Source organism: Ammospiza nelsoni, chromosome 2 (assembly GCF_027579445.1).
Source record: "Ammospiza nelsoni isolate bAmmNel1 chromosome 2, bAmmNel1.pri, whole genome shotgun sequence".
Classification (NCBI taxonomy): Eukaryota; Metazoa; Chordata; class Aves; order Passeriformes; family Passerellidae; genus Ammospiza; species Ammospiza nelsoni.
The window spans coordinates 6,028,756-6,042,829 of NC_080634.1; the positions used below are offsets into that span (position 1 = coordinate 6,028,756).

At 39.5% G+C, this 14,074-nt stretch overlaps 1 long non-coding RNA gene across 1 annotated transcript in view; it reads left to right on the top strand.

Annotated features, from left to right (window-relative positions):
- LOC132070204 (uncharacterized) overlaps positions 1 to 14,074 on the top strand; it is a 45,922-nt gene that overhangs the window by 30,431 nt on the left and 1,417 nt on the right. The window contains exons 3-5 of the long non-coding RNA XR_009417908.1: positions 909 to 1,055; positions 1,674 to 1,796; positions 5,289 to 5,365. This is a non-coding gene — a long non-coding RNA (uncharacterized LOC132070204). The remainder of the gene's footprint in view (positions 1 to 908; positions 1,056 to 1,673; positions 1,797 to 5,288; positions 5,366 to 14,074) is intronic.

The window sequence follows — 14,074 nt, forward strand, 5'->3', positions numbered from 1 at the left end:
AATACAGATAAAATCCTTGTTAACAGAAGGAAATTATTTTCAGATTTTTAGTAGGACTGATAAGATAACATTATTGCTTTCCAAGTTACATGGAAGAATTTTTCAGCCAAGGACACAACTGAAAGCTAAGGACCTATGGCAGAATTATCTGATTTTACTTGGCATTTGTTTAACTGTTGTGTGTATTGCTGAAGGCCATTTACTCTGACAAGAAATGTCAAATAAACCAGTAATAAATCAAAACAGGAGATGGAATAGAGTTCTCTTTCCTTTTTTCATTCTTTGGCAAGGTAAGGAAGGGTTTAGAGACTACTGAAATTCAAAGAATTGCTCACATATGGAAAAGTATTTTTTCATTGGGACAATTCTGTAAACTTAAGCCTCTGGAAGTGTTACAGAAGTTGTTCCCAATTACATATTTTAATGGTATCTAACTAGTAGAATGTACAGTCTTTTGTGTATGACCAGCAGTAACTATTTCTTTTAAATAAGCATTTCTCCCCCTTCTCTAGTTTTCTAATACAGTAAAATATGTGGCATGAGAAGATATATACATCTGATGCATGTGCCTTTTAAAATAGGGTACATTTCCCTGCTATAGATTTTAAAATTAAATTCTGGTCAGTAAGTGGACTTATATTTATAAACCCTGAAGCTTATTGGTGCCTGCAGTGGATGATGGCCACTTTACATCAAGGAGAGTTAATTTTTTTGATTACTAAATGTATTTATTTGAAGATTACTTGCTGCCTTTTGTTGCCCTTCTTTCCTTTACCAAAATAAATCTATTCATCTAAGGACTAGAATAACTATTTAGAAATTGACTTTTTTCAAATCCCTCTTTACCAAGGGGGCTGTGGGATTCAGTACAGGATAATTCACAGCTTTCACAATGTCTTATTCCTAAGGAGCAACATCCATATCAAGTTAGAGAAGATGAAGGAAAATGAATCAACTGCTTAAAAATCATCAGCATTTTTGATCTGCTAATAAGATCCTGAATATTTAAAAACCAGAGAGGAAGGATTAATACAGGTGGAACAGTCCAAACAAAGGTAAGAAGTTTTGGAAGTGAAAAGTCATCCCAGCCTCTAAGCAGAAAAAAAATCAACTTTATTTAAAATGCAAAACTAAAGAGAACCCTTTAAAATATATTGATGTAGTAAAACTCTATGGGAGCTTTGACTCATTTGTGTATTTTAATGGTGTTTAGGGTTTTTTGTGCCAAAAAAAGGGAAATGCACAGTAGCTTGAATTTTGGAAGGAATAGAAAATTGAAGTCATATTTAGCTGAATAGAGAATAATAGACTCTACAAATGTCAATTAATAATATCAAGTCAGTTTTTATATTGTGGTTTGTTCTGGTTTTGGGCATTTACTTTTCATAAGCAATCATTTGTTTTTACCTCAGCTTTGTCATCTATTTCTGTGTTGATTAACTCATGTATCATTTAAATAATTTTTTAATTAAGTAATTTTTGTTTAAAATTGCTGACAAATAGTGGGGGCAAAAAACCCCAAGAAAACATTTCTAAAAAGCCAATTCTGTTAATATATAGTTTTCATCATATATTTCCATTTGGTTTTAATTACTGAGTACATTTTCCTGAAAATTATGAACCCTTATGGGTTAAAGGTTGCTATGCTCCTGCTGCTTATTTCTTTCACACAGACATCCTTCCCTGTTTCTGGCAGCCAGACTATCTTTAAAGCAGCACATGGTAACACTGAAAACTCTGGCTTCACTGAGAAACAAGAAGCTTTTGAACAACAAAAGCCTGGATCAAATCTTAAGGTAACTGATTCAGTTCTGACTTGGGCCAGACACTCAGGTTTCCACTATCTGAGCATCTTATCTGTGCATATCTCCACATAAAGGTCTGCAAAAACCATCAAGAGGTAAAAACTGAAATTACATAATGGCACAATCTCTGTAAATAATAAAATTTCAAGCTTGCCATACAGCATTCCTTTGGCTTTTGTGGTCAGCTTTGTACATATATTATAAATATAATGAGCATACAAGATGGGTTTCAATGGGAGCAGGATCTGTGTTGCATGAATTAACAGTAGTTTTATCAGGGCTGGATGAAATCTTCATCCAAAGAGGAATGCTGTTCAGCTGCATAGTTGTGACCATGTCATCTGTGAGGGAAAAATGTATTTTACTCAACAATGCTAGTAAGTCTGGAAGGGAGAATTAAAGCATCTTCATTCATCTATAAGATCTATAAATTATATTTTCCACTTAACTTTATTAATGTCTTCCATTTCAGACTTTAAGATAGTGTTATTAGAGAACAAATTTTCTCCCAAAATAAAAAAGAAAAAAAAAAGGCAGTAAAATTATTTTCAGGACAAAATGTTAGGCAATGTTAGGCAGCCAGCTTCCCAACTTGCTCCCACTGCTGTGGCACAGACCTCATCCCCTCCTTAAAGCTCTTTGTGGGACAATCCTGTGACCTGCATTAAAATAAAGCAGAAGAGATTATTTGAAATTGTCACCTCACCAAATACTGCCCTGCCAGAAAGTGACCATGCTTCAATGGGAGTCTTAGGTACAATTCAGAAGAGGTGAGCCACATGGTGCTGCTTTATTCTTTATCAGCATCCAGTTAATTTGTATCAAAAAGCTGCCTAGATAGCTGGGAGTGTTGGGAAGCCTGTATGCTAATTGCTTTTAAAAATAAATGCATCAGAGCCACTGGGGCATTTCTGTTGTGGTTTTAGATTATTCATTTAAATTATGAGGTTATCAAATGCGAATGTGAAATTGTCAGGCATATGCTCAAATATCATCTTCCTAAGCTGTGCAATTACTCAGGGTGTCATCTCAGTCTTCAAGCAACCAGAAACTTCTGCTTCCACATAAAACATCATCAAGGTATTACAAAGCCTTTGGCAATGGAACACAATTAAAACTCCTCAAGCAGTGAAAGCCATTAATATAAAGCAGGCGAAGTTCAAGAGGAGCGGTTCGGGCGTGCCTCCTTGGCAGTGACAGGAGCACAGAGCCCTTGCAGATTAAATCTCCCTGCTGAGGAGCCAGGGCTCTGCATTGTAATGTCTCTGCTGCAGTGCCAGAGCTGCGACACTGAAAGATAATTTGGGCACCTCTGTGCCATGCCTTGGTGCCTACAGGCAGCGGTGGTTCTCCTTTTGTGAGTTCCAATCATAGCAAGGCAGGAATAGTCCAGCATAAGACAGATGTTTGTGTTACTAGCTTCATCTGCAGCTGGCTTAGACTGTCCTATTCTCCTCCTGAAACCCTCTGGTGCTGTGGCCAAGTCCTCACAGCCCATCCATAAGGGCACAACCAGTTTGAGCAGCTTGGATGCAAGCTGCCTCTGCTTGGACGCTCAGTGAAGTTATTATGGGGGCAAACCTGCTCCAATGTGTTCTGCAGGACCAGTGAAACTCAGGAAACATCCCCTCAGCCCACAATTAATCATATCCTTTGAGACCAAGAATGCTCTGTCAACACTGTTTTGTTACAAACACAAATTATACAGGCAGCTTCTTAGCACTTATGCAGTGCTTTTATAGCAAACCTATAATGTTTTCATCTTTTCAGCATTAAAAGAATGAGGTTCACTGCATCATAGTCAATCAGCCTTCCTTGCAGACAGTTTGCTAAGTTATCTTCATAGGTGTTTTTTGAAAATAATAGTTAAAAGAGTTTAGAATAGTCACATAGAAAAATTATGTGCTGGAAACTTTCACTTCACTGTTACTGCATTTACACAATGTAGAGTTTACATTATGCACATAAAGAAAACATCTGTATTCTCTAATTATAGAAGCTTTAATAAACACCAGCTTTGAACCATGACTTTCTCTCTATCCATACAGTCCCAGTATAAACAACTGAGAGACATTTCCCTGTGCTACCTTTCTGATGCCCCCAAGCAAGTACCTCTGTGCAGATAAAGCTGGGCTCTGCATACAGTTACTTTTTAAACTCTACTGAAGTTGCCAGCTGTGAGGATTTCTGTATGGCAACATCCCATCCTTGGAAAGAGAAAAAATTAATTTATGTAAGCATGTAAAGAGCCCTCAGATGAAAATCACTCTCAGTCATTGCTTGTATGGCCTGTCCTTGAAAGGATCATCAATTTTCCCTGTTTTTATACATCATTACTGAGTTACTCATCTCTCAATTGATGTACTGCAACCTTAAAAATATCCTTTATCCCACTGTAATCCCACCTGATGCCACTCTGCTTTTCAAGAGGGCAGCATCTCTTCCCACCACAGCAGTCATGAAAAGGTAGAGCTATCAGTGGTGCTGTCCAGATGTACACCCTACAGGTTTGCCAGGCAAGTAGTGCTACATTTCCTTTTCTACTGAAATTTTGTCTTCTAACTTAGAATTAACTTTTCATTTTTTTCTGCCAGGGGTGTCTCTCTGCTGTGGGCAATCCAGTTATTTTTTAAAATGATCACTCTAGCAATAATAATTATACCCATAAACCTTCCCTCTGCTAGCTTCTGTCATTAAATGAAAAATATGTTTTTACATATAAAGGTGTGATTACCTGTACCAGGTACTTTAATGACATCAACATACAATATGTGCTATGCTTCCATTTCAGAAATTTTTATGATTCGTTCAAGTACTTAATCAGGGTCTCTGGCATGATTTATTAAAACTGCTTAAAATTCCTAAGTGTCATTTCCTTTAAGTGGTTACAAACTTTCTCATTAATACCTGTACAACCACCACCATAGACATTGTACACCAGGTGACACTTGCCAAAACCATCCTGCCCCCTGTACTGTCACCTGGCTCCAGACTTGCACTGCAGTGAATGTTCTGGAAGCTGCCTCTTCCATCCTGATTCCTTGTGCCCTGCCTGAGGGCTCACATCACCAGCCATGCCCTGCAAACTGCTTTGTAGTGGTCACTGTACAGGTTTTGGCTCTTTTAAATTCATCAAGTAATTCCTACCCATCCATTCCTACTAAAAGCATTTCATTTGTAAAGTGTGAAGACTGACATGCTAAATAAGCAGTATAATAAATGAATGCTTGAAATAATATGGTAATGATTTGAATGGCTCAAAACTCCTCTCATGATTTGTATGCAATCTATGTGGGAAATAGCATTTACAGCTTCACTGAGGAAGGTTTCTGTTTGCTTGAAGGCTCTCACTGTTTGTCCCAAAATAAACTCAGGGAAAGAAATTCATCTTCCAGCACGTTTCTAGGAATCTAGAAAACATTTGTTATGCTCCTGTGTCTTCTTTATCTTGTGCCACTCCTTGACAGAGCCCTTGTCTTGCAGGTTTTGCTCTCAAAGCTGGACACCAGGCTGCCTGCAGCAATGGAATTCCCTGCTTCCTAAGCTGAGCAGGGACAGAGGTGAGCAGGAGGGGAAAAATGCTTCTGGCTAATCTCTGTGAATTATAAACTTTTTTTGTAGCATTCTGGGTTTGTATTGACTGAAATCTGTTGCTTTGGTTGGAATTTGTTCTGATTATATAAAAAAAACAATTATTATGATGCTTAGATTTGTGAAAGTGAATAGGAAACTGCCACATATCGTTAAAAGTGTATCATTTTAATTTTATGCTTGCATGATCTCAATTTGGTAAAAACACTGATGCTTAGCAAGTACAGCAGAGAGCAGAGGATAAAAGGACAGGGTGTGAATGCTTTGTCATTGTGTCCTGGGTCCTACAGGGAGGATGACCCCGAGCCCTGAACTGCATTTAGCCGGACAGGAGCTGATTGGAAATGTGTGATGGGCAAGCAGATGCCCCTGGCAGGGCAGCATTAAACACACAAGTATTTACAGGACCTGTGCCCTAGGAGGCCTCAGGCTGCAGGAATGCTTGGCCAAAGCAGCCCCTTGCCAGCTTGTTTTCAGGTGCTGCCACACAGGCAGGAGCAAGTGAGCTGAGCACGTGAACCAAAACTGTGCTTTGCTCACAAGCCAGGCACGCTCCATCCCACCCATGGAATCATTCCATGCACTGAGAAAGTCCATGGGAAATCAGGCCCTGCTGTGTGTGCATGGCAGGCATGGACACAGCTCATGAAAGAAGGCACTTGGGGCCCTAAGTGGCCCTGTGTTTGCAAAAGCCAGTCCACAGAGGGCTGCATGTGAGGGGAATTGGTTACTTTATACTCCTCCTTCCCACATAAAAAGGCAGCTGTGTTGTTGTGCTCCCAAAAGGCAGCTGAGTTCTTGTGCATTGGAAAAATCAGCTGTGAAATGACTGGGAAAAATTTAATTGTTTCCCAAAGGCAAAAGTAGTGGTGTGTTTATACAGTGTGTTTATAGACTGACTGGATCCAGCACTTTGCAGGGCTTGGAACCAGTTGCATTTTGATGAGGAATTCTGTTGTTGAAGGAAACATTTAATTTCTTTAAAGATATGGTTTTTTATGATTAGGTTATCACTGACTAGGCTATGATGAACTGTATGAAAACACAGCCTGTAATATGTCAGGCAAGGTAGAAAATTGTGCTCTCTTCCCCACAAAGGACAGCTCCTGTCACTGACATCAGGTAAGTAAGGCATACACACCACAGGGAAGCAAAATTCATGAACTAATCTTGAATCTGCTGTTGATGTTCTGCTTGACTTTTTAGAAGACTCCTCACATCTCCTGGGTTCTGTAAAACAGAGTGATAATGTGATAGACTTTGATCTTGTGGATTTAAACACTTTTTGTTCCACCAAATCCTTTAATATTTTGTTTTTATGCAGTAAATATACTACCTAACTTCTTTAAAACCACAGCCAGCTGACTGGTTGTATTCCTGCCAGGGTTAGTCACTAGCCTGACTTATGACTTATTACTCTTCTGACTGATCTCCTCTTATGTGCCACTTTACCTGAATTCCTCTTCTGAAATTGCCATTAGTGCTTAGGTAATAAAAGCCCAGCATCCTGTACATACTTCAGTACTTCACATCACTCAGGAATCTACCTGTCAGGATTGCCATTCTTCTCAGTAGCTTTTCTACAGATAAAATTAGCAACATGATAGAGGCTTTTATCAACAATTATCTTATTGTAGAGCATATTTCATAGACCAAGAAATGTGTTGTGTGCCATTTTGGATTGGTGTTGTGGTTTCATAACATCCTGTCAGCATGTAGGCACTGCAGTGAGAAGCACAGGATTCTGACTTTGCTCTGACTCTGTGCTGAAATAGCTCCATTGCTTCAACAGGACAGAAGTGAAATCAGACTCAGGTTCAGTAGAGTTGCAGAGATGAGCTGATGGGCAAAGCAGAAACTCCAAGAGACTGGACAATTAATGGTTAATGACTCAAAATATTCTGCACTTCGTTGGCAGCTATAACAATTCTTAAATCTGCAGGTAAATTTTAATTAATCTTCCTTGCCCGTAAATGTGTTTGTAGACCTAAAGTTTTCTGTGTGGCAGGGTTGTTGGGTTCCAAGCATCCTCTTCCCCAGTACAGGAAAGTGAGGAGTGGCACAGTCCCAAACAGCACTCTGCTATTTCACGATGTTACTGCTGCTCACATAGCCTCTCCCAAATTAGCTTTTGACTAATTGCTGGGTCCCTCTAAGAAATAGCTGCTGCTGCACAGAGCCCTTGCAGCTGCCAGGGAGGTTTGGTTCCTCTCCAGCTGAGATCCATGCCCCTGCAGCTACACAGCTCTTACACCTGACCTACTTACATCACTTTGGGCTGAGTTACTTAAGCTGCAGTCAGGCCCTTTTGTTTAGGGTAGATGGAGTCTCAGGCCAAGTGCCTATCATTGCTGTGCAAAACACAGTGTTACCCATGTGCTCATAGATTTCTATGCAATTATTTGCATGATGTTCTCTCTGTAGTATGGCTAGTGTTGTCTTAGTTAATGAGATGATTCCACATTGGCGGTTGTTCACAGGTATCAACTTTTTTTTTTTTAGAAATAGAAAATCTTGCTTTCTTAAACATAGTTTTTAATTTTGTAAAGAATAGTGATGTTGTATATACTAAGTTTTTATGTGCTACTCCTCCTTTCTCCTGGCTAATCCATTGTATTATCCACTTTGGGCTCCCACTCTGCACTTCATGGAGTCTTGTAGACCTCATCAGAAGGAACAACTAACACTGCCATGAGGGTTTTGAGCATAAAGTCTGACATAGCTTTTGACATGTCTGCTCACATCCTGAGATTCATTCCCTCCCTGCTGTCCCTGAGCCCAAAATTTTGGGTTTAGGGATATCAAGGGAACATTGCTGCCTGTTCCTCTTATTATCCATTTATGGGCCTGTTGTCCATGATTTATGTGCAGCTGCTTTTTGAACCTATTGATACTCTTTGTTATCACAAACTCTCATGGCAAGGCTGAAATGGAAACAATCAGCTTAAATACCATGGTTACACAGAGAATGTTTTTTGAATGTTTTGTAAAAGGGAATTTCTATCATAAATATATGTCAATAGTTTGACTTTTTAGTGTAGCAGATAGCTGAAAACATGAAACATAGGAAAAGCAGAATGGTACTTCTCTGTCATAAGACACTGACACACAAGAGAGGCGGAAGTGGGCCAGATAAGGGTATGACCAATTGTGGTTTTCATTCAGTCACCTCTTTCCAAGACTTACCTAGCTGCTTAAGGTAGATGATAAGCAGAAGGAACACCTATAATGGTACTACTTTTCCAGCACTTTTCCAAGGGTTTCAGTGATTTGGAATTCAGAGATCCCAAAGTCTTTGGGGTTAATAGAAACTTGTGGTGGTTTTCCTTCACAAAATTATCTAGCTGCTTTTTGAATCCCTACAGTCTCAGCTCCCAAAGCACTTTGTGACAGCCTATTTCCTTCACAGGAATTCTGAAGCTCTGATATTTGCATGGGGTTGCTGTGAGCACCTTGTGTGCATGTGGAGAACTGCACAGACAAATGCACAGCTATTTTGAGCAGCAAATTCAAAGTGTGTTTATGAGCTGTGAACAGAAAAGAGGATTTGATTTGATTTATTCACTTGAATTTTTTAGTAGGGCTATTGGCATGATGGGCATGGACCTGCTGCCTGGTTCCTGACTATAATAATGAAAGACAAAGGAATGAGTGGTGTATGTAACCAGGCAAGTTGTATAAGTTGGGGGCTTACATACTTACACATATATGTGGAATCAAAGATCATTTTTATAGTCAGAGCAGCTTGTTTGCGTGGATCCAAAGCTATAGCAGCGCACTAAACTTCTGAGAAAAACAGTCCTGGTTCTGCTGGGCTCTTCAGAATGTGATGTTTTAAACAAGGCCTGCTGCAGTCCATGGTGTGGCTTATCTCACAAAGCCAGGCCCGAGCCTTCAGTCCCAGCATTGGGCTGGAGCACGCTGGAAAAGATGGGACAGGGGAAGGTTTGTACACAGCTTCTGGGTTTAATGTGTTCCATAACCAGTTCAAACAGGGCAGCAACTGAAAACCCCAGATGTCAGAGTTACACAACAGCTCCTTCAGGAAAGCGGCTTCAAGTTTTCAGTGGGCTTTATAATAAAGAGCATGCATGAGATGTTCACCCACAGAGAGTGAAGTGTTTGCTTTGCTAGCAGTGCACACCCACCATCGACTCTCAGCTCATCCTTTCATAGGGGGAGAGAGGGATCTTCATCCTTAATGCATGTTTTTACATTACCCTTATGTTACTGTGTGTGGGCTGTGTATAGCAGACTTAATGCAGCAATCTGTGGACCTGCATCAGTTTTGTGCCTTTTTTTGTTCTTAAAAAAATGCTGTATTGAATGAAAGTTTGAGGCTTTTTTTTTTTTTCGACCTGTGCTAAGGTTGAGTACTTTGAATGAAAGAGGGTTAATTTTGAAACTTAGAGAAGTTTGGCATTTTATTCTATTCATACCTGTATCTTCATATCCCAGCAATGTTCAATTATATCAAATCTATTTTAGCCACCTACCATAGGATGTGAGTAGCAACATCCTACAAGCAACCATTTCTCCCCTCCTATGAAGGGAGTCAGGACTGCAATCTCTTGTACTGAAGCTGTTTAAAGAACCTCATTTCAGCTGTCCTGGTTTTAAACATTTGATATTTCTAAAATTTTCTTATGGAGCTCTGCAAATTTAGTGTTTCCAATGGTCAGGACTCTTCCACATGGCACTGGTTTTTGGCAGGGTATTTTTTTTAACCATTTTATGGGGGTATAACAGCACTGTTACTCATTATTCTGATTTGCAATGCCTGAATTTAAAACCTTCAGTCTTTTTAAGCAGAAGATTGTTTTCATTGTGAGGAATGACTTAAAAGAGCCAACACTGACCCTCTTCAGGCTGCCTGGAAGGGTTTGGCACAGTCAGGGCTTAGCTGAGCACTGTCTCACCTGCCTTGATTTGTATTTCTCGCTGGATTTTCTTTCCCCCTCTTTGACTCTCTCCGTCATTTACCATCAGCATGCTGATGTGTTCCCACCTGTGCTGAGCACTTTATCCCAGTCTTCTCATGGGATCAGAGTAAAAAAGATGGAAGTTACTCAAGGTGTTCCATCTCTCATTCTCACACCTCAGTGTTTACCTTTACCTGACCTCTGCCTCACTAAGTAAATATTACACCTCTAAACAACTTTTCCACCAGAAAAAATCTTCTGATGAGAACTGTCTGTGATTGCTGACTCATCTCCACTGGAGTGCTGTAAGAGGATTTTAATAGATTTTTTTTTTTCCTATCAGTGCTTGGTCAATAAGGCTTGACTCAATATTCTTATTAATGAGATATCTGACTGTTTCATAGACTTTTTTTTTTCATATTGTACACAGTGTAGTACCCTAAAAAATGAGAAGACACATCAGATGCTGATTTGAACTTATTGTATAATTATTTCTTATACATTTATTATTTATGGCAATTGTCTTATTATCTTACCTTATTTTTCCAGAGAATGAGAAAAATAGAAAGAAATACAAGTTCTGTTTCTTCAAGTTCATTGAATGATGATTTCTTAGGTGACTTTTCACCTTCCATATTTGATCAGTGGCCTGGGTTAAGAGTGGGAAGAGCAGAAGAATCTAACATCTGTTCCTAGCTAGCAACTAACCTTGATGTAACAGCACAGGAGGAAAGCAAGTAGCTGGGACCTGTCCCTGCAGTGCTCAAGCAGGTGAGGAGGGTGCAGTAATTCCTGCAGAGGCTTTCTGAACCCTTTTTTGGTGTGTGCTGGTGTGAGGCCATTCACTGGGGCTCTCCACAGTTTACTGGGTCCTACTGCATGCCCATGCATCAACAGAGGCAACACAGCAGGGTGAAACCTCCTCTGGGGACTTCATGGCACAAAGTCAGAATGAGCCTCTGTAGCCCACTAAAACTTCACATTTTTAGTATAATGAAAGGGCTTCCATGTATTGCAGGGTCAAAATCTTGTACTGTGTCATCAACAAAATCCTACCCATTGACCTGAAAATGTCACTCATTTGGGGACTGAATTTAAATTGAGTCTGTCAGGTATCCAGGGATGATGCAGAGGTTGATGAAGAGTTGCAGAGGGGGTGATGCAGTTCCCTGTGTTTAATGTCTCAATACCTCGTGTGCTGAGAACAAAATCATCACTCTGTACTTGCAGAAATGACAAGTCTCTAGCACAGCCCAAAGTGTGAGCCTGGGTGAGGAGTACCCAAGTTATCCTGGCTGCTACTAGGAAAACCATGAATGCTTTACTTGTTTTCAACGAGTTTTACTTATTCCATCATCTCTGTTTCCTACTTCAAATTGTAGCAAATATAACATAGGTAAGAAAATTTAAAAGCAAGTTCATTTTTCCTCCTAATAAGAGCAATAATTTTTCTGTATAGAGTTGCCTTCAGTGTCCTTGATGCAGGAATGTGAAATGTTTCTTTTGGGTAGCTTGGTTTAGCTCAGCACTGTGGTATCCTGATATGGTGGGTGCTTTTTCCTGGTGGTCAGAACCCCCTTCTCTGGAGGAGACTTGTGACAGCAGATGATGCTGGTGAAAGCTTAAAATTATTGAGAAATGTGATGAGTTGTCCATCCTGTTCCCTCCCCTTGTCCTCTGGGCAAAAGGCTGTGGTGCAGGATGAAGCAGGTCAGTGCACTACATTTTATTCCAGTCCCTGTTGGCAAGGTCCAAATGGTCCCTGCATGAAAGTTATCCAGATATTCTTGCTCTGACTGAACTGGTAGAACTTCTTTGCTGGAATAGAGATAGAAGTAGGCTCGAAGTCACTTTTGGTTTTGGACAGCACCTGCCTCTTCATGCTGGGGCAGTGTAGATGCTCCAGCATGTTTTGAGTGCACAGTCCTTGTGCTGAGTGTGTCCTCTTCCATCCCCTTTCAGATGGGAGGGGCAGATACACTGAGTTTGTTGCTATTACATATTTTTCTGGTGACTCCATGATTTATCACAAGCTTTCTCTCATGGTTTTTCTCGTATGGAGAGAGCTGTTTAATGTAACTGCAGGAATGACTGGATTGCCGTAAGGAGCACATAGAGCTTGCACCATAGGGTATTTTGAAAGAGTGGACTTTTCCAAGAACTCCTAAAGGTAGTGAGGACTGACTTGGCTCTGACTTTAAATAATGTAAATCTTGTCTTTTGTAATAATTTTCTGATAAGCTACATCCTCATTCAGTTAGCATGGTAAGCAGTCCTATTTTGTGAACTCTGTATTATTTGAAGGTTCAACTTTCATGTAATTATGCCAAATACATGAAAATAGCATCCTCTCCTTATCAGCATGTAGGTTTCTTTTTTTTTTTTTTTTAATTTGTGTGAAATAGAAATAGAAAGTAAAAGAAGTGACAGAATTAATGTAGTACATAACTCTGGAGGCATCACTATCTGGCAGAACATTTCCTAATGAAATCATCATTCAAAGGAAACCTTGCTCCTAGTTACAGAATGAATATGAAAATGATAGATGAATATGCTTAAAATAAAAGTAGGTAAATAGACAGAAGGCATGATTGAATAAGATGCAGCTAACTTGGGTAGTTTGCATTTCATTTTGTACTTATAAATCTATGTTATTGATGCCTAGCAGAGACTTGGTGTTTTCTCTGGACTTTCCATCACTAATTCATCACTGTGGATTTCTCTGCTGCAACCTGATTGATGTCATATCACTGACTGTCCTGTGGCAACTACTCCCCAGTAATTTGGCATGCCCTTATCACTCACTTTTAATCAGATAAGATATTTTCTTCAGCACCTGCTCTTATCCTCAGTAGGCTTTCTTAATCTTGCATGAATGTTACTGACAACTGATTAAGGCCCAGTGTGGTTATAGAGGTGTCCCCTTAAAAAAATAAATTATTGCAATGTACAATAAAACTTACTCACAGTTTCAATATTTAAGAGACTTTTTTATGATCATATTTGATGGGATCCATCAGGAATTCAGATCTATTTCAGCTGAAGTGACTTTATCTCCCTATGTCAAAGAAGGCAGAGACTCATTTTTGAATTCTGCTTCCTCCTGCAATTCAGGCTGTCTTATCAAGGCTGAAATCAGACAATTTTCAGGTGTTTCCTGCAGTTTTTCAGAGAGGAATACTTTAGCAGTTCGCCTTTCTGTGTTTCTTGTAGTTTCTGTGCTCGCAGAAAAATGCAGTTTTGCCTTGGGAGGCTGAGGAGTCAGGATCAATTACTCCACAGCTCTGCTGGACTCTGGGGTGTAAGGTCACTATCTGAATTTCTCCTCCCATGATGAGCAACTTCCTCTCACCAAGCATGGAAAGGCATATTCAGTGTAACTCTGGACCAGAGTGAGGAGTGCTATTTCTATTTCCCTTGAGGAACAGTGGTCACATAACCCACTTAAAATAGCCCAGGTTTTGGTTTTTCATTATAGAAACAAAATTATGTATAGCTAGCTTGAGTTATGAAAGATTTACTTTGAAGAACAGTACAAAGCTGCTGATGGAATTATAATGAAAATATTAAGGTAAGGCTATAGCATGAAAAAGGAAATATAAAAGCAATTTAATTTCATGAGTTTTGGAAGTCTTGCCCTTTATCTATTTAAGATGTAATTTTATTAAAATTTTGCAGCCTGGATGTTAATTCATTTTTTAATGCATGTTTGTTTTTCAGAGTATTAATGATTTAAGCAGCAGGTTGCATGACTGT